Source organism: Macaca nemestrina, chromosome X, assembly GCF_043159975.1.
Source record: "Macaca nemestrina isolate mMacNem1 chromosome X, mMacNem.hap1, whole genome shotgun sequence".
NCBI classification, from domain to species: Eukaryota; Metazoa; Chordata; class Mammalia; order Primates; family Cercopithecidae; genus Macaca; species Macaca nemestrina.
This window is the reverse complement of record NC_092145.1, coordinates 126,990,611-127,011,712: the sequence shown is the minus strand read 5'-3', so window position 1 is coordinate 127,011,712 and position 21,102 is coordinate 126,990,611.

Genomic DNA, 21,102 nt, shown 5'->3' with positions numbered 1-21,102 from the left:
AAGAAGATGTAATTACAGATGCCAAATAAGCAAAAGAGAAAAATATAAAAGACAATGCTATTTTGCATCAATATTCATCAGGAATACTGGCCTGGAGTTTTCTGTTTTTTGATATGTTTTTGTCTGGTTTTGGTATTAGGGTATTATTGGCCTCAGAGAATGAGTGAAAATAACCCCTCCTCCTCTGTTTTTCTGAATATTTTATGTAGGGTTGGTATTAGTTCTTTAAATGTTTGCTAAAATTTAGCATTGAAGATATTGGGTCCTATGCTTTTCTTCACTGGGATACTTCTCCTTATGTCTTCAATCTCATTACTTGTTATTGTCTATTCAGGTTTTGAATTACTTCATGGATCGATCTTTGTTGGTTGTATGAGTCTAGGAATTTATCTCTTTCTTCTAGGTTTTCCAATGTATTGGCATATGCTTGCTCACAGCAGTCTCAAATGATCTTTTGAAGTCCTGTGGTTTCAGTTTTAATGTCTCCTTTTTCATCTCTGATTTTACTTATTTGGTTCTCTTCCATTTTTCTTAGGTTAAAACTTTTGTTTACTTTAAAAAACAATGTTGTATTTTGTTGATCTTTTATATTTTTTCTTTCAATTTCATTTATTTCTGCTCTCATCTTTCTTTTATTCTATTAATTTTGAGTTTGTTTTGCTCTTGCTTTTCTAGTACTTTTAGGTGCATCATTAGTTTGTTTCTTTGAAGTTTTTCTACTTTTCCTAAGTAGGCAAACATTTATATAAACCATCTTAGTAGTGCTTTTGTTGTATCCCATAGGTTTCTGCATGCCAAGTTTCCGTTTTCACTTGTTTCAAGGAATTTTTAAATTTTGTACTTAATTTGTTAATTGACCCACTGGTCCTTCATACTTTTAAACTTTTTGTTGTTTCTATTTACATCTTATTGCACTATGTCTTGAAAAGTTGTACAAAATAGTTATTTTTGATAGTTTCTTTTAGTATTTCTCAAGATATGAATTAATATGACACAATTACAGTATTATAATATTCTGTGTTTATCTCTGTAGTTTTTATTACCACTGAGTTTTGTACTCACTGGTAATATTTCTTATTGTTTGTTAATGTTCTTTTCTTTTAGATTGAAAGACTCCCGTTAGCCTTTCTTGTAGGACAGGACTGGTGTTGATAAAATCCCTTGGCTTTTGTTTTTCTGAGAAAGTCTTTATTTCTACTTCGTGTGTGAAGTCTATTTTCACTGAATATACTATTCTAGGATTTTTTCTTTTAGCACTTTACATATGTCATGCCACTCTCTTCTGGCCTGTAAGGTTTCCACTGACAAGTCTGCTGCCAGATGTACTGGAGCTCTATTTTATGTTATTTCTTTTTTCTTGCTACTTTTAGGACACTTTCTTTATCTTTGACTTTTGGGAGTTTGAATATTAAATGCCTTGAGGTAATCTTTTGGGTTAAATCTGCTTGGTGTTCTATAACCTTCTTATATTTGAATGTCGGTATCTTTCTCCAGGTTTGAAAGGTCTCTGATATCCTTTTATATAAACTTTCTACCCCTATCTCTTTCTCTACCTCCTCCTTAAGGCCAATAACTCTTAGATTTGCACTTTTGAGGCTATTTTCTAGATACTGTAGGTGTGCTTCACTAATTCTTTTTTCCTTTGTGTGCTCTCACTGTGTATTTTGAAATAGCCTGTTTCCCAACTCATTAATTCTTTCGTCTACTTGATCTATTCTGCTGTTGAGATACTCTGATGGAGTCTTCAGTATGTTAATTAAAGTTTTCAGCTCCAGAATTTCTGCTTAATTAAAAAAAATCAATTTCTTTGTTAAATTTACCTGATAGAATTCTGAATTTCCTATCAAATATATGGGTTTCTGTTTGTTTGGTTTTAGACAGAGTCTTACTCTGTTGCCCAGGCTGGAGTGCTGTGGTGCAATTTCAGCTCACTGCAACCTCTGCCTCCTGGGTTCAAGCGATTCTCCTATCTCAGCCTCCTGAGTAACTGGGATTACAGGCATGTGCCACCACACCCACCTATTTTTTTGTACTTTTAGCAGAGATGGGATTTCACCAAGTTGGCCAGGCTGGTCTTGAATTCCTAACCTCAAGTGATCCTCCTGCCTCGGCCTCCCAAAGTGCTGGGATTACAGGCATGAACCACCATACCGGGCCTTTCTGTGTTATCTTGAATTTCACTGAGCTTCCTCAAAGCAGCTATTTTCAATTCTCTGCCTGAAAGGTGACATACCTCTGTCTCTACAGGATTGGTCCCTGGTTCCTTATTTACTTCATTTGGTAAGGCCGTACTTTCCTGGATTGTCTTGATAGTTGTGGATATTTGTTGACATCTGGACATTGACAAATTAGATATTTGTTGTTGACTTCACAACAGGGGTTTATTTGTACCCATCCTTCTTGGATGGCTTTCCACGTATTCAAAGGAAATTCAGTGTTTTTATTTAAGTCTTTGGTCACCGCAGCCATATCTTATTAGGGTGCACCTCAAGCCCAGTGATGCTGTGACTCTTGCAGACTTATAGAGGTACCACCTTAGTGGTCTTGACTGAGATTCAGGATAATTCTCTGGAATGTCAAGCAGAGAACCTTGTTCTCTTCCATTACTTTTTCCAAAAGAAACGTAGTATCTCTTTGTGCTACCTGGGGCTGGGGTGGGGGTGGGGGTGACATAGCACCACTGGGACTACATGTGTCAGACCCAAAGCCAGCATAGCACTGTTTCATCCAAGGGCCATGGAGACAACTGCCTGTCTACCACTGGTGTTCACTCAAGGCCCAGGGGCTCTTTTGTCAGCAGGTGGCAAATCCAGCCAGGCTTGTGACCTCCCCTTCAGGGAGGTCAGTTCCCCACTGATCCCAGGGTAGATCAGTACTATCTGGGAGCTTAGGCTTGGAGTTGGGAACCTTGGATATCTATTTGCTTCTCTATTCTACTATAGCTGAACTGGTACTCAAGCCACAAGACAAAGTCATTCCCACTATTCTCTCTTCCTTCCTGATGCAGGAATCTCTCCCAGTGGCCAAAATGCCCCAGGCCTGTGATGAATACTGCCTGGTTACCAGTGATGTTCACTAAAGGCCCAAAGGCTCTTCAGCCAGCTTGTGGTGTATGCTGCCAGGCCTTGGTCTCTTCCTTCAGGACAGTTGTCTCCCCTCTGGCCCAGGGTCAATAAATGCCATCCAGGAGCCAAGGCCTGGAATCAGGTACCTCAGAAACCCACATGACGCTCTACTCCACTGTGTGGCTGAGCTGGTGCCCAGGCTGTAAAACAAAATCCTTTTTATTCTTTCCTCTCCTTTCCTCAAGCAGAAGGAGTTTTTCCCCATGGCCACCAGAGCTGGAACGTGCTGGGTCACACCTGAAACCAGCACAGGCCTGGGTCTGACCCAAGGCCTGTAGCAAGTGCAACCTGGGTACTGCTGATGCTTATTTATGGCATAAGTGATCTTTAATTGAAGGTGATAAATCCTATCAGGACTTGGTCCTTCTATTCAAGGAAGGTGGTTAATTTCTGGTCCCTGATGTGTCTAGAATTGTTGTCCAAGAGCTAGGGCCTGGAATGTGGGCCTCAGGATTCTGGCTGGTGCCACATTCTACTGTGGCTGAGCTGGTATCCAAGGTACAAGACAAAGCTCTCTTTACTCTTCCTTCTTCTCATCTTGAGTGGAAGGAAGGAGTCTCTCCTGAAGCTGTAAGCCACATTGCCGAAGGTTGGAGGAGGGGTGACACAAGAACTCCCTTGGTCTCCCCAGCTTGTATCTCACTAAGTCACATGCATCCCAAGTCCATTGGCTCTGAGCCCAGCACAGCAAGAGAACTGGGCTAGGAACTGTAGTCGTTGTACCCTAGATTGCCTTTCAAGTTTATTTAGGACATTAGAGTGCTTTAGCCCATGGTAGTGTGGCTAGCTGTAATTCAGGCTCCAATCACTAGGATAGAGGATTCCCTTCCAGCTATGACAGAACTGAATTCTACCCATGCTCCCTGGGCACTTGCAGAGTTCAATTCTGTGTAACTTTTCTCTGTGACAGGGCAGCACTGGGTTATAATGAAAAGTCCTGCAATCATTGTGCTCTCTTTCCCCTAAGCACACAGATTCTCTCTCCTCTCTTAGTGGCCAGTGTCAGGGGCTGGGGGAGAGGTGGTGTTGGCAATTTAAGACTTTTTTTTTTTTTTTTTTTTTTTTTTTTACTCTTTTCAGTGCCTCTTTCCTTGATGTAATGTTAAAACTAGGTACCTGATTACTCACTTGATTTTGGGGTTTTATGATGGTGCTTTCTTGTGTGGGTGGTTGTTTAATCTTGTGTTCCAGCAGGGGGAACGATTACTGGAGGGTTCCATTTGGCCATCTCGCTCCACCTCTTCCTGGTTGAATATGTTTCTTTTTCTTAATGCCATGTGACTAAATAGAGACAATGGGGAGACAGACGATGATGTGTGAAAGAGTTGAAATTCTCATCTACAATTATAGGAAATCAAAGAACGATGTGAAAAATAATGAACCCAAGCTATCATACTTTCTTCTTTTAAGAATGTAGAGGTAACTATCTGTATGAAGAGTTAATGAAAACATAAGTGATTGCCTCTAGGGAGTAAAATGCGGGGTGGGGGTGGTTAAGGGGAAGAAAAAGCCAAGCATTTATAATAATAAAAATAAATGCTTTTTAGCATGATTTAATACTATAAACTAAATAAAAATAAGTATAATTTATTGTGCACATTGTTTCAGGAAATATTTTAAACATTTTACATGTGTAATCTAATTTAATACTCACAGAAAAGCAATCAGTTAGGTATTATTTGTTACCTCCATTTCACAGATGAGTAAATTAAATCATATAAAAGTTGTTACTGCCCAAAGTCACACAGTGTTGGTTAGTGGTGGAGTCAGTGTTTATTAGATCATAAAAGCATAAGTGGTCAGACTCCAGAAACTTTGTTGTTATTCTATGCTTTGATAAAAATAGAGAATATTTTATATTTTTTAATTCATTCATTTATTTAATTAACTTATTTATTTATGAGACAGAGTCTTGCTCCGTTCCACAGGCTGGAGAGTAGTGGTGCAATCATAGCTCACTGCAGCCTCAAACTCCTGGGCTGAAATGAATCTTCCATCACAGCCTCCTGAGTAGCTAGGTCTACAGGTGTGTGCCACCATGCCTAGCTATCATGATATATATTTTGAAGAGGAGCCAAATCAGGAGAAAGATGGAGCAATAGTCACAGTGGGAATTAAGAATATATTTGCTTTTTTGTCCTTGAGTTTTTTGTATGGCTATGGGAGTAATTTGGGATGGGAGAGCGATGAGAGAAAGAAATAGTTTGAGACTCAGATCAATTGAACCATACAAATGGTAAAGGAGTATGTACACATCACCGAGAGGAGATAAGCAAGGTAGATGTGCCTCCGTGTGGTGAGAAACTCAAACTAAAAACAGAGGTTATGTACAGGTGTTCCATCTGACAATCACAGCTGAGTTTCCAGCTGACAAATCGCACCAACTAGCTATCAGCCATGTAAGTAAATAATCTTGAACATCTAGCTTAGTCTAGCCTTCATATGTTTCCTGTCCCAGCAACAGTTCTTTTTTTTTAATATCTTCTTAGTTTCAAATTGCTAAATGGGTTATCCAACCACCCCAGATCCCTCAATGTTTGGAAATGGACTAGAAATGGGAGCGGGAGAAGAGAAGTCTGTCAGGTTTCAGAGTCTAATCCAGTTTCACAATTCACTTATAATCTGATACCCATCTATGCCTTTTTGGCACTCAAAAGCCCAGGTCTTTCCTGGAAACAGCAAGGTACCTCATTCCCTACTAGGGACCACACATAGATCTGCTAAGCTAGGTGTTGGGAACCACTGAATCAGAAATAAAGAAAAGAATTTGTGCCAAAAGCACTCAGTATCCACAGGGAACACAGGCACAGCTCATAAATGCGCAGCCAGAATATGAGAGCCATACAGAATCCAATATTAGAGGCAAATGACCCAGTTACATCATCTTATATGGCATTTCTTCTTCTGTTATTCCATTTAAAAATGAGATATAATTTATAAATACCTATTTAAAGTATATAATGTATTTGTATTATGTTCAGAGTCCTGTCACAATCACTACAATCATAATTTGAGAATATAGTCATCACTCCCTAAGAAATCTTATACATATTAACAGTCACTTTCCATTCCTCCCTCCACTCTGAGCTTCAGAAAACCACTAATCTAGTTTCTATCTCTATAGATTTACATATTGTGGACTTTTCCTAGAAAATGAATAACACTACATGAGGTCTTTTGTGATTGACTTTTGTTACTCAACATTTTCAGTGTTCATTTATGTCGTAGCATGTATCAGTACTACATTTATTTTTATGGCTGAATAATATTTCAATGTATGAATATACCAAATTTTGTGTATTCCTTCATCAGTTGATTGACATCTGGACTGTTTCCACTATTTGGCTACTGTGAATACGTTGCTATGAATGTCTGTGTAAGTTTAGGCTTAAATACCTGTTTTTAATTATTTTTGCTATATCACTTGGAGTGGAATGGTAACTTTAACATTTTGGGGAACTGCCAAACTGTTTTCCAAAGCAGCTGAGCTATTTTATGTTTCCACAAACAATGTATACGTGTTCAGATTTCTCTTTGTTTTCACCAACACTTGTCATTCCATGTCTTTTTCATCATAACCATCCAAGGGGGTATGAAGTTGCATTTAATAGTTTCCAGTGAATTCTCTACTTAAAAAGGATGTGACATATCATTTCATGCACTTACTGGCCATTTGTATATCTGTTTTGGAGAAATATCTATTCATATCTTTTGTCATTTCTAATTGAATTATTTGTTCTTTTAATATAGAGTTGTAAAATTTTTTACAGGGTCTGAATACAAGTTCTCTATCTGATATATAGTTTGCATTTTTCCCATTCAGTGAGCTGTCATTTGACTTTCTTTATTGTGATTTTTTTAAACATAAAAGTTTTAAAATTTGATGAAGATTAATTAAGCTATTCTCTCTTCTGTTTTTGCTTTTGGTGTCATTCCCTAAAACAAGGTCATGGACATTTACACTTATTTTCTCATAACAGTGGTTTTTTTTTATTATTATTAGATGGAGTCTCGCTCTGTCATCAGCCTGTCGAGTGCAGTGGCACGATCTTGGCTCACTGCAACCTCCACCTCCTGGGTTCAAGCAATTCTCCTGCCTCAGCCTCCCAAGTAGCTGTAACTACAGGCGTGTGCCACCACGCCCAGCTATTTTATGTATTTTTTTTTTTTTTAGTAGAGACAGGATTTCACCATGTTGGCTAGGATAGTCTCGATCTCTTGACATCATGATCCACCTGCCTCGGCCTCCCAAAGTGCTGGGATTACAGGCGTGAGCCACCATACCCGGCCAAGAGTTTTATAGTTTTAGTTCTTATATTTCAGTCTCTGTTTCTTTTAGTGTTAATTTTTGCATATGAGGTAAGTATGCAAGTTCGCTAATTTGCATATGAATATACAATTGTCTCAGCAGCATTAATTAAAACAAAGTTCATTTCTACTTTGTCTTGTTCCCTTATCAAGTTCTATTGCCCAAAATGTGAGGATTTATTTCTGGACTCTCAATTCAATTTCAGTGGCATATATGCCTACCTGTACACCACTGCCACTCTCCCTTGATTATAATAGCATTGTAATAAGATGTTAAATTGGAATCTATGAGTCCTTCAATTTGTTTTTCTTTTAAAAAGATTAGTTTAATTACTTTGGATCCCATGTGATTCCACATTAATTTTAGGATGAGGTCAAATTTGCAAAAAATTGAGGTTAGGATTTTTGATAGGGGTTGCATTGATTGCTGTAGATCAATTGATTATTGTAAGGCTATAATTTTGGCAAATATTGCCATTCTAATAATATCAAGTCTTCCAATTCAAGAAGATGGCATGTCTTTTTTAAATTTAGATCAAGCTTGCCCAACCCTTGGGTCCAGGGTCACATGCAGCCCACGATGGCTTTCAATGTGACTCAACACAAGCACCTAAACTTTCTTAAAACATGATAAGATTGTTTTTCCTATTTTTTTATTTTTTTGTTTAGCTCATCAGTTATCATTAGTGTTAGTGTATATTATGTGTGACCCAAGACATTTTTTCTTCTTCCAATGTGGCTCAGGGAAGCCAAAAGATTGGACACCCTTGATTTAGATCTTCTATAGTTTCTTTCAGCAATGTCTTGTAATATCTACTGTACAACTCTTATACTATTATGGCTAAATTTATTCCTAAATATTTCATCATTTTTGAGGATAATGTAAACCAAACCATTCTTAATTTCATCTTCACTTTCTTCACTGCTAGTGCTTAGAAATACAATTTATTTTTGTACATTGATCTTGTAACTTTAACTTTGAAGAAGTTATTAGTTCTAACAGGTTTTTAGTGGATTCTTTAGGATTTTCTATATATAATATAATGTCTTCTGCAAATAGAGTTTTATTTCTTCTTTTTCAAACTTGATGCTTTTTATTGTTTTCTTGCCAAATCAGCCTTGCTAGGATGTTTAGTACAATGTTAAATAAATGTTTTAGGAGTGATGTCTGCTCACATCATTTTTTGTCCTCTATTCTATTGATATGGTGTGTTACACTGATTGACTACTGAATTTTAAACCATACTTGCATTCCTGAAATCTGGGATAAATTCTACCTGTATATGTATATGTGTGTGTATGTATACATAAAACATATATGTATACAAATATACATATATGTATACACATACACACACATAAAACCATGTCTATATGTCTTTGGTTTCTTTTTTATACATTGGATTAGTTTTGTACTATTTAGTTGTTTAGCATATTTGGATCTATATTCATAAGGCATATGGCCTATAACTTTTCCTTTAGTGATGTTCTTGTTTGCTTTTGGTATCAGAATAAAGCTAGCATTATAGGGTGAGTTGGGAGGTATTCCCACTTCCATATTTTGGAAGACTTTCTAAAGGATTGGAATTAATCATTCTCTAAACGTCTGATAGAATTGATCAGTGAAGTCATCTGGGCCTGGGCTTTACTTTATATGTAGGTTATCTAGTTATTAATTCCATCTTTTCCATTGTTATTGGTCAATTCAAATTTTCTTTCTCTTTTTGAGTCAACTCCAGTTGTTTGTGCTGTTTTAAAGTATTTATCCATTTTATGCGTCATGTTAGTTTACATGTTTCTTCATAATACTCCCTAATGAGTTTTTTTTTTTTGCTTTTTTGAGATTTATAGTTATGTCTTCTCTTTTTGCAATTTTGATAGTCTTGCTTTTGTCAGCCTACCAAAAGATTTGTCAATCTTGTTGATGTTCCCAAAGAACAAACTCTGGTTTGCTGATTTTTCTCTCTCTATTCTACACTTCGTTTGTGTCTACTCCTTTCTCTATTATATTCTTTCATATGATTGCTTTGGATTCAGTTTACTGTTGTTTTTCCTGTATCTTATATCAGAAAATTTGGTTACTGATTCGAGATTTTTCTCTTGTTAATAAAGGTATTTGTAGGCATAAAAATTATTTCAGCATTGCTTTAGTTGCATTCCATTAAGTTCAGTTATGTTGTGTTTTCATTTCTGTTCCCCTCAAAGTTGTTTTCTTTTCTAATTTCCTTTGAGATTTTTTCTTTGACCCATTGGTTATTTGGGCATGTGGTCTGAAATTTACACATATTTGTGAGTTTCTAAAATTTTCCTGTTGCTATTAACTTCTAATTTAATTCCATTGTGGTTAGAGAACGTATTTTATATGGCTTCAATTATTTTAAATTCATGAAGGTTTGTATTGTGATATAGTATACTGTCTATCATGCAAATATTTCATGTAGTTTTTAGAAGACTGTGTATTTTGTTATTCATGGGCACAGTGTTTTATTAAGGTCTGTTAGGTCAAGTTTGTTTATACTATTTTTTATCCTTGTTGATATTCTGCCTAGTTGTTGTATGTATTATTGATAGTGGGATATTGAAGTTTCCAACTACTATTATTGAATTTTCTTATTTCTGCTATCACTTTTGCCATTTTTGTTTCATGTATTTTCCAGTTCTATTCTTAGGTACATACAATCTTATAATTATTTCTTGCTCATAGACAAAACTTTTATAATTCTAAAATGTTCTTATTCTGGGAAATTTTTTTTCATTTTAAAGTCTATTTTATGTTAGTACAGACACTCCAGTTCTCTTATGATTCCAATTAGTATGTTTTTTCTCATAACTTTTAAAATCTATTTATAATTTGAATCTAAAATGTGTCTTCCACATATATTATATGAATCTTTTTTTAAAAATCCAGTATGAAAATCTGCCTTTACATTGAACTGTTAAATCTGTTTATCTTTGTTGTTATCAATATGACTTGATTGGCATTTGTCATTTTGATTTATTTCTTCTTCATTTCCCATGTCTTTTTCTGCTGGTTTTTTTCTTTTCCTGTTTTCATTTTCATTAAACAAATACTTTTTAGAATTACGTTTTTATTCCTGTAATATTTTAACAATAGCTTCTTAGTTATTTATAAATAGTTGCTCTAGGGCTTACAATATGCATCTTACCTCATCAGAATTCACTTTAAATCTATACTAAATTAAATGAAATGGAATGTAGAATCTTTACCACTATACAGCTCCATTGTTTTCTGCCCATTTTGTGAATTCGTTGCTATAAACATGTCATAAATGTATGTGCATATATATATATGAAACCTGACAATATATTGCCATATTTACTATTGAATATGTTTTTACATATTTTTAAGGAAGCTAAGATCAGAGAGAAGAACAAGTATACATTTACGAGGCTTCTTACATAATTTTTCTTATTTACACTATCAGGTTCTCTTTATTTATTCCTATAGATCGAAGTTATCATTTAATGTCAAGTAGGAAAAGAGTTTTTCTATATAGGTCTCACAATATAATTATCACATTTTATAAAATTGCTTTATACATATGTTGAGAGGAAAATGAATATACATTTATATTTTATTTTAACATTGCTTGTGTAACTGCCAACATCAACACTTTTTTTTAATGTAGATTCAAATTACTGTATGATGTTCCTTGGCTTCAGCATGAAAAGCTTCCTTTAGTACTTCCTGTGAGGAGAGTCTTTTAGCCACAAATTCTTTGATATTTTTGTTTCTGTATTTTTGTAAGATACTTTTGCTGGATATAAGATTCTTGAATGACAGATGTTTTTCTTTCATTGCCTTTCATTCTTCTGTAATGTCATCCCCCTGACTTCTGGCAGCCATTTTTTTTTTTTTTTTTTTTTTTTTAATGAAAAGCCACCTATTAATCTTATTGTGGTTCACTTGTATATGATGAGGTTTGGTTTTGTTTGCTGCTTTCAAGGTTTTGTTTTATCTCTCAGTTTCAACATGCTGACTATGATACTTCTAGGTATGGATCCTGTGTTTATTCCAGGTGGATTTTGTCAAGTTTAAAAAATATATTTTAATGTTTTTCATCAAATTTGGAAGTTTTCAGTTATTATCTGAACACTTTTAATGCTTTTTAAAATCTTTCCTTTTGGTACTCCCATTGCAAGTATATTGTTGTGCTTAATGATGTCCCATATTTGTCTGAGCTGCTAATTAGTTTAATTTTTTTCTCTCTGTTCTTCAGTTTGCATAATCTCTATTGATTTACCTTGAAATTTACTAATTCTTTCCTTTGTCAGCTCAAGCCTACTGTTAAGCCCTACTAGTCAATGTAATTTTTATTATTGTACCTTCTAACTCAAGAATTTCCTTCTGATTCTTTAAAACAGTCTCTTTTTGTTGATATTATTCAACAAGACATTGTTACCATACTGTTCTTTAATTTTTTAAAGTACATTATGTCCCTTTGCTTTTTAAACCTATTTATAGCATTTTCTTTGAAGCTTTGTCTGAGAAGACTAACATCTGTATATCCTCAAAGGCAGATATTATTTATTTCAATTTTGATTATGGGTCTGATTTTTATATTTCTGTGCATGTTTCATAATATTTTGTTGAAAGTGGATATTTTAGATAGTATTTTATGTCAACTTTGGATATAAAACTCCGCAAGGCTACTTATTGTTGGTGTTTATTTCTTGGTTGACATGACTGGGCTACTTCAATGAAGTACCTTTCTCCTGAAGTGTGCAACCTTGATATAGTCCTCAGAAGGTTACACTTTGGCATACAAACAGTTTTCCTGACCTTCAGAGATGAGTCTGGCTTTAACTGGACTTTGACTCTCTCTTTCCTTGATCTTCCCATTAAACTTATAGTTGATTTACTGTATTGTTATCCCACTGAGCTATTAGCCTTCTCCAATTGCTAACTGATGGGTTTATTATTTTCAGCAATATTCTCAGACATTACTTGCTCCACATTGATACCCAGCCTTGGCAGGCACTTGGTGTAAGGCTTGCTTTGACCTTCTCCTAGGCAGACCTCTTTGATATGGAGCAGGAACTAGGTGGGAAAAACTTGCTTTTCACCAGGCATTCCCTCAGGATTCCCCATAGAAAGCAAGCACTGGGTGGGGCCGGGGGGGGGGGGCGGGGGGCAGGGGGCGGGGAGTAGGTAGGCAGATCAATGTTGCTCCCTGGTTGCTGCCACCACCCGATATAGAACTCCCACAGCCCAGAATCTAAGAGAATTGAATATGCTGATTTTGACCAGCTGCTGAATCTACCTGGAATAGTTCTTTAATTATAGGCAACTGGTGCAGATGGGAGCTGCCACTTGCCTAGCAAGCCCTCTGGAGCTCTCTTGAAAAACAGCTGTGTGGGTAATGGGTCTTCTTTCTTCACTTGCTCCTTGGCCTGGATCCATCCTACATAGCAAGAGTTGCAGATGGGGAATTGAGAGCTACACTGCTGCTACTAGCCACATGATAGAACTCTTCCCCAGCACAGGGATGTAAAAAGAGAATCTGCTAATGTTCACTGGTTACTACTCTGAATGGCTCTTCCACCCCAGGATATTGTGGAGATTGGGACTGCCACTCAGCCACCAAGTCAGGGGGTTATAATTATAGTCATTAGTTCAAAAGGCAGGATCTCTCACAGTTCTTACATAGTTTGAGTTTCATTTAATAACTTATTCTCAGTTTGTTGCTAGCCTTTTGATGAATCTCCAGAGGCTTCGAGTAATTGATTTTGATAATTGTTACCAGGTTAATACATGTCTTTTCAGGGCAGAGTTTTCTCTAAGCTTCTGTCCCTACCCTTCCAGAAGTTCCACCCAACCACTATCGAGTACAACTACCAAGTTATCCTAGTTAGAACCACCTAGCTAAGCCTAGTCAACACACATAACAGTTAGAGATAATACAAAAATTATTGTTTTAAACAGCTAATTTTGGGGTGGTATCTTATCCAGTGATAGATAACAAAAACATGTTTCCTGATGTATTTCAATTTTTTTTATTACCTGTTGTGGGATATATAAGTCAAGGTTGTTAATCTTTACTGAGAAAAGGGAAGATAATTATTTTGAACATATAAACATATTTGTAAAAATAAGTATGTTCACACATTTTTGGAAGTGACATACAATATCCTATCATGACTAGGATTCCTTAAACATCTTTTCTAGCATAAAAAATGTCAAGACGAAAGATATTTATAATCTTGTTTTAAACAACACACTCCAGGTTGCTTTTGGGATAAATCATATGAAGTGCCAGAATTCTTCAGAATAGCTATCATTCTTTATTCTCTATCCATTTTGTCTCATCCATTATAACAAAGGGCACAGTGACAGTCCTTCTATTTCAAAAAAGAAAAGAAAGGAAAAAAGAAAAAAAAGAAGTCCTTCTTGACTTTTTTTTGACATGGGTCTCATGAATTTTCTTCTCATTATATTATGCAGTTTTCAAGGCTTTGTAAATAGAATTTTCCACGTATAACTGCCTACCACTTTAAAAAGGTATATATAGACTTTAACTGCCTATCAAATGTGAATGAACTCCAACTTGGCAGAAAATAGCTAATATATTCAACTTGAATATATCCTTTACCAATACTTTTAAATCCCTGCAAATCTCAATTTAAGTCAGGCAGTATTAAATTAAAATACTCTTTGGTAATTCTGAAAACAACAATACTTGTTGAAAATATTTAAAATGTTAGGCACATATTTTCTATAAGAAAATTTCTGATTTGAAGAAGACATTTTGTGGTTTTTTTTTTTTTTCCTGATGTTACATTTTTCCTTTGAAGTAAATCAAGAGCTGGCAGTTGTGCTCTTAGTGAGTTTGCTAGCAAGTCAGGGAGCAAGATTTAAAAAAAAAAACAGTGAAAATTTTAGATATTTATTTGGAGTATAGTTTACAGTTCAATATCTCATGCTTCTTTGGCTATATAACTTTACTAAAGAGAAAAAAAAATATTCTTTGATATATATGTGTCAAGTTAGTTACATCTACATATGGGTAAATAAGGGAAATTATTAACTTTAAAATGGAGATGAAATATAACCAAAGTATGTCATTTAAGTGACGACAAAGTATAATTTATGAATTACCTAAGAATATGACAGTTTTCAAAATTCCCTTTCCATACCATTATAAAGTATAATATCTATTTGGTCAAGGTGGCTGACTAGAAGCAGCTAGTGTGAGTCGCTCTGGCAGAAAGGAGAGAGAGTGGCGCATAAGCACTAGCTCTTCAAGTGGATTGTACAGGAGTCCACATTGGGATTCATCGAGGAAGCAACAACAGCCCACGGAAAGCAGAAAGGAGACAGGCAGGACAGTCATCTATCAGGGATTACATGGAGCCAAAGGAGGCTCCCTACCACAGGGAAAGGGTAAGTGACTGCCCTCAATCTGGGGAGGCAGTGAAGGGCGCATGAACTGTGGCATGCCTCCAGCATATCACAGCTGCTATACAGAAAGCAGCCAGAATGCTTCTCAATTGGCAAGGCCTCCCAAGTGAGTTTCCAGTGTGGCCACACTACTCCCACCTGATTACTTTAGTCATTGGAAGCTCTGTGTTTCTTTGGGGTGGAATTCCCAGAGACAACCAACAGGCTCTCTGCCATTGCCATTGTATTGACACCTGCCCTTGCTGCACTTGGCCTGAAGAACAAACAAAAACCCCAATTGCTGTGCTCACACCTCCAGCATGTGGCAGCTACTCTAATGTAGAGGAGGACAGTTTCTCTTCCCTGTGAGCCCTTGGATCCCCTCCCCTTCACCAGGCAGGGCCCCCAGCTTGGGCCCATAGCACAGCTACTCTAACCCTGGCTGAACATTCCCGTTGGCAGTGGCTCTGTCTCTCTGGAGTAGAAATCCCACAGGCAACTTACGGCCCCTCTGCCTTGACCATTTCCATGGTACATGCCCTTGCTGCCCTTGGGCTGGGGAGTAAAGACCCTGATTACTTTGCTTGCACCTCCAGCATGCTGCAGCTATCCTGCAGAGAGGAGGCCAGAGTGTCTGACACATGAGCTTCCCACTCCCCCGCTCTTCACAATGTAGGAACTCCTAGCTTAGACCTGTAATGTGCCACTCCATCCCCAGCTGATCATTCCAATTAGCAGTGGCTCTACATTTCTCTGGGGTGGAGTTCCCAATAACAAGTGAATGACTTTCAGCCATTGTCATTGCCAAAGTCTCTGCTCCTGCTGCCTACAAGCTGGAGAGTGAACAAAAAGCCTGAGCTTATCCCATAGCTGCAGTACAAAACTCAGAAATGCCAAGCTGAGATTTGTGGCCAGCACTCCAGCGGGAGAGGAGCCTATACTCTCAGAGCACTAAGAGGGAGCATGGTTGCAAACATGAGGGAATACAGAGGAGCCATATGGCTGACAAGAGCGTATCTACCAGCCATTATGCCTGAGCGTCATCTACTGAATTGCAGCCCAAACTATAACACCAAAAATACTTTGCTAATATACTCCCCTGTGAAACCAAGGGCAAGAATTTAGCTACAAAAATCCTGCACAATGCCTTGGCCCTCTGAAAACATCCAGAAATGAAGCCAACTGACTATACTCAAATTATACAACGGTTAAAGGAACATCAGCCCACACAGAAGAGAAAGGACCAGTGCAATAACTCTGGCAACTCTAAAAGCTAGAGTGTCTTCTCATCTACAAGTGACCATACTAGTTTCCCAGTAGTGGTTCTGAACCATAATGAAACAGCTTAAAACAATGCACATAGATTTCAGAATCTAGATGACAATTAAGATTATCAATATTCAGGAGAAAATTGAAACCCAATCCAAGAAATATAAGGAATCTAGTAAAATGATTCAAGAGCTGAAAGACAAAATAACCATTTTATGAAAGAAGCACATTGATCTGATAGAGCTAAAAATTCACTTCGAGAATTTTATTATATAATTGGAAGTATTAACAGCAGAACGGGCCAAGATGAGGAAAGAATCTCAGAGTTCAAACACTGGTCCTTCAAATCAACTCAGTCAGAAAAAAAAATAAATTTTAATTTAAAATATGGGGCCTATTGTGGGGAGGGGGGAGGGGGGAGTGGGGGAGATTCAGCATTAGGAGATATACCTAATGTAAATGACGAGTTAATGGGTACAGCACACCAACATGGCACATGTATACATATGTAACAAACCTGCACATTGTGCACATGTACCCTAGAACTTAAAGTATAATAAAAATATATATATAGGCATAGATATAGCAAGAGATAAAAACAAATGTGGGAAAACTCTCATTGTTGGATCCAGGTAGAGAGCATAATGGGGTTATTATTCGGGTTTTTTTTTTTTTCAACTTTTATCTACAACTTAAACTTTTCAAAATGAAAAGCTGGGAGAAAAAGAAAAATAAAGAGCACATGGGGAAAAAAATTTTAAAACTTGAACAAAACCCCTGAGAAATATGAGATTATGTAAACACACCAAAACTATGACCTATCGGCATACCTGAAAAAGAAGAAAAGATAGCAAGCAACTTGGAACACATATTTGAGGATATTGTCCACAAAAATTTCCTCAACTTGCCAAAGAGGTCTACATTCAAATTCAGGAAATTCAGAGAACCCCTGTAAGATATTATACAAGACAACCATCCCCAAGATACATAGTCATCATATTCTCTAAGCTCAATACAAAAGAAAATATATTAAAGGCAGCTACAGAGAAAGGACAGTTCATCTACAAAGAGAATGCCATCAGGTTAACAGAGAACTTTTCAGCAGAAACTCTACAAGCCAGAAGAGACTGGTGGGACTACATTCAGTACTCTTAAGGAAAAAAATTCCAACAAAGAATTTTGTATTCAGCCAAATGAAGCTTCATAAGCAAAGAGAAATGAAATCCTTTCCAGACAAGCAAATGCTATGATAATTCATTACCACCAGACCTGCCTTATAAGAGCTTTTTAAGGGATGCTAAACATGGAAATGAAAGACTGTTAATGGTCACCACAAAAATGCACTTACATACATAGACCACTGATACTCTAAAGCAACTACACAATCATGTTTACATAACAACTAGCTAAAAACATGATCATGGGATCAAATCCACACATATCAATATTAACAGGCTAAATGCCCCACTTAAAAGGCATAGAGTAGCAAATTGGAGAAAGAAGCAAGACCCACCTGTATGCTATCTTCAAGAGCCCCATTTCACATGCAAAGACACCCATAGGCTCAAAGTAAAAGGATGGAGAAACATCTATCAAGCAAATGGAAACCATAAAAGAGCAGGGGTTGCTATTCTTGTTTCGGAAAAAAACAGACTTCAAACCAACAATGATCAAAAAGGACAAAGAAGGACATTACAGTATGACAAAATATTCAATTCAAAAAGAAGACTTAAATATTTCAAATGCATATGCACTCACCACCAAAGCACCTAGATTTATAAAGCAAGATATCAGAGAGCTACAAAGAGAATGAGATGACATGTACCCTAGAACTTAAAGTATAATAATAAAAAAATAATTTAAAAAAAAAAAGAGAATGAGATGACCACACAATAATAGTGGAAGATTTCAACACCCCACTGACAGTTTTAAATAGATCATACACAGAAAATTAACAAACACATTTGGGAACTAAACTCTACACTTGACCTGACAGGCATCTAAAGAACAGACTGCCCAACAAGAACAGAATGTGCATTTTTTCTCATTTGCACATAGCATATAATCTAAAATTAATGACACATTAGGCCCTAAAACAATTTTCAACAAATTCAAAAAAACTGAAATCATGCCAACCATACTCTGACTGCAGAAAAATAAAAATAGAAATCAATGAAAAGATTTCCCAATACCATACAATTACATGTAAATTAAATAATCTGCTTCTGAGTGAATTTTGAGTAAACAAAGGAATTAAGGCAGAAATCCAGAAATTCTGTGGAACTAAAGAAAACCAAGATACAATGTACCAGTATCTCTGGGACACAGATAAAGCAGTGTTAAAAGGAAAGTTTACAGCACCAAACGCCCACATCACAAACTTAGACCTCAAATTAACAATCTAACATCACACCCAGAAGAAATAGAAAAACAAGAGGAAATCAACCACAAAGCTAGCAGAAAAAAAGAAATAACCAAAATCAGAGCCTATTTGACTGAAATGGAAATGACAAAAAAGATACAAAAAATCAAGGAAACTAAAAAGTGTATTTTTGAAAGACTAAATAAGATTGATACACCAGCACCTAGACTAATAAAGAAAAAAAGAGAGAAGATCAAAATAAACCCAATCATAAATCACAAGGAGGACACTAACACCGATCCTACAGATATACGAAAGATCTCTCAGAGACTATTATGAATATCTCTATGCTCACAAAGTGGAAAGCCAAAAAAATTGGATAAATTCCTGGAAACATACAACCTTCCAAGATTGAACCAGGAAGAAAACAAAACCCTGAAGAGACATATAATGAGTTCTGAAATTGAATCAGTAACGAAAAACCTACAACCAGAAAAAGCCCTAGACCAGTCAGATTCACAGCCAAATTTTACCATGTGTATAAAGCAGAGCTGCTAACAATCTTACTGAAACTTTTCCAAAAAGTTGAGGAGTAGGGACTCTGCCCTCACTCATGAGAAAGCAGGCATTATTCTCATATCAAAACTGGGCAGAATCACAGTGAGAATAAAAAACAAAACAAAAACTTCAAGCCAATATCCCTATTGAACACAGATGCAAAAATCCTCAATAAAACACTAGCAAATATCCAGGAGTATATCAAAACTTAATCCACCATGATTAAGCAGACTTCATACCTGGGTTGCAAGGTTGGTTCAACATATGCAAATCAAGAAATGTGATAAACAGAACTAAAAAGACACATGATCATCTCAATAGATGTATAAAAAGCTTTTAATAAAATTCAACATTCCTGGGTGTTAAAAACTCTTAAAAAAACTATGCACTGAAGGAATGAATATGCATCAAAATAATAAGAGCCATCCATGAGAAACCCACAGTCAACCTCATACTGAATGGGCAAAAGCTGGCAACATTCCCCTTGAGAACTAGAAGAAGACCAGGATGCCCACTCTCATCACTTCTATTCAGTATAATACTGGAAGACTCGCAAAAGCAATCAGGTAAGAGAAAGATAAAAGACATGCAAATAGGAAGAGTGAGAGAGTCAAACTATCCCTGTTTGCAGAAGATATGGTTCTGTACCTAGAAAACTTCATAATTTCTGCCAAAAGTTTCCCACATCTGATAAACAACTTCAACAAAGTTTCACGATACAAAATCAATGTAGAAAAATTAGTAGCAAGCATTTCCATGCACCAATACTGTTCAAGCTATGAACCAAATGTAGAACACAATTCATTCACAATTGTCACAAAAAGAATAAAATACTCAGAAATAGAGGTAAACAGGGAAGTGAAACATGGCTGCAACAAGAATTGAAAAAAACTGCTGAAAGGAATCAGCAATGACACAAACAAATGGAAAAACATTCCATACTCATAGGTGGGAAGGAACAATATTGTTAAAATGACCACAGTGCCCAAAGAAATTTACAGATTGAATGCTATTGCTATCAAACTACCAATAACGTTTTTCACAGAATTATAAAAAAATTCTGAAAATCATATGGAGAAAAAAAGAGCTTAGCCAAAACAATCTTAAGCAAAAAGAACAAAGCTGGTTATATCACACTACCTGACTTTAAACTATACTACAAGGCTATAGTAATCAAACTGGCATGGTACTGGTACAATAACAGACGTATAGACCAATGGAATACGTTGGAGAACCAAGTAATAAGGCTGTACACCTACAACCATCTGATCTTTGACAAAGCTGATAACAACAAGCAATGGGGAAAGAACTCCCTATTCAATAAGTGGTGCTGGGAAACCTAGCAAGCCATATGCTAAAGATTTAAATTAGACCTCCTTTCCCTTACCATATACAAAATGATCTCAAGATGGATTAAAGACTTACATGTAAAGCCTAAAAGTATAAGAACCCTAGAAGAAAAGCTAGGAAATTCCATTCTGGACACTGGCCCAGGCAATGATTTCATGATAGAGACTCCAAAAGCAATTGCAACAAAACAAAAATTGACAAGTGGGACCAAATTAAACTAAAGGGCTCCTGCACAGCAAAAGAAACTATCAACAGAGCATACAGATAGCCTACAGAATGGGAGAAAACATTTGTCAGTGATGAATCTGATAAAGGGTCTAATATCCAGAATCTATAAGGAACTTAAATCAACAAGCAAAAAACAATCCCATTAGAAAATGGGTAAAGACATGAACATACACTTTTCAAAGGAAGCCATACACATGGCCAACAAGCATATAAAAACGCTCAGCATCACTGATGATTAGCAAAATAAAAATCAAAACCACAATGAGAGAAGATCTTCATCAGACGGAATGGTTATTTATTAAAAAGACAAAATAAAAACAGATGTTGGTGACTTTGTAAAGAAAAGAGAACTCTTATACATAGCTGGTGGAAATGTAAACTAGTTCATCCACTGTGGAAATCTGGAGATTTCTCAAAGAAATTAAACCGGGGCCTATCATGGGGAGGGGGGAGAGGGGAGGGATTGCACTGGGAGTTATACCTGATGTAAATGACGAGTT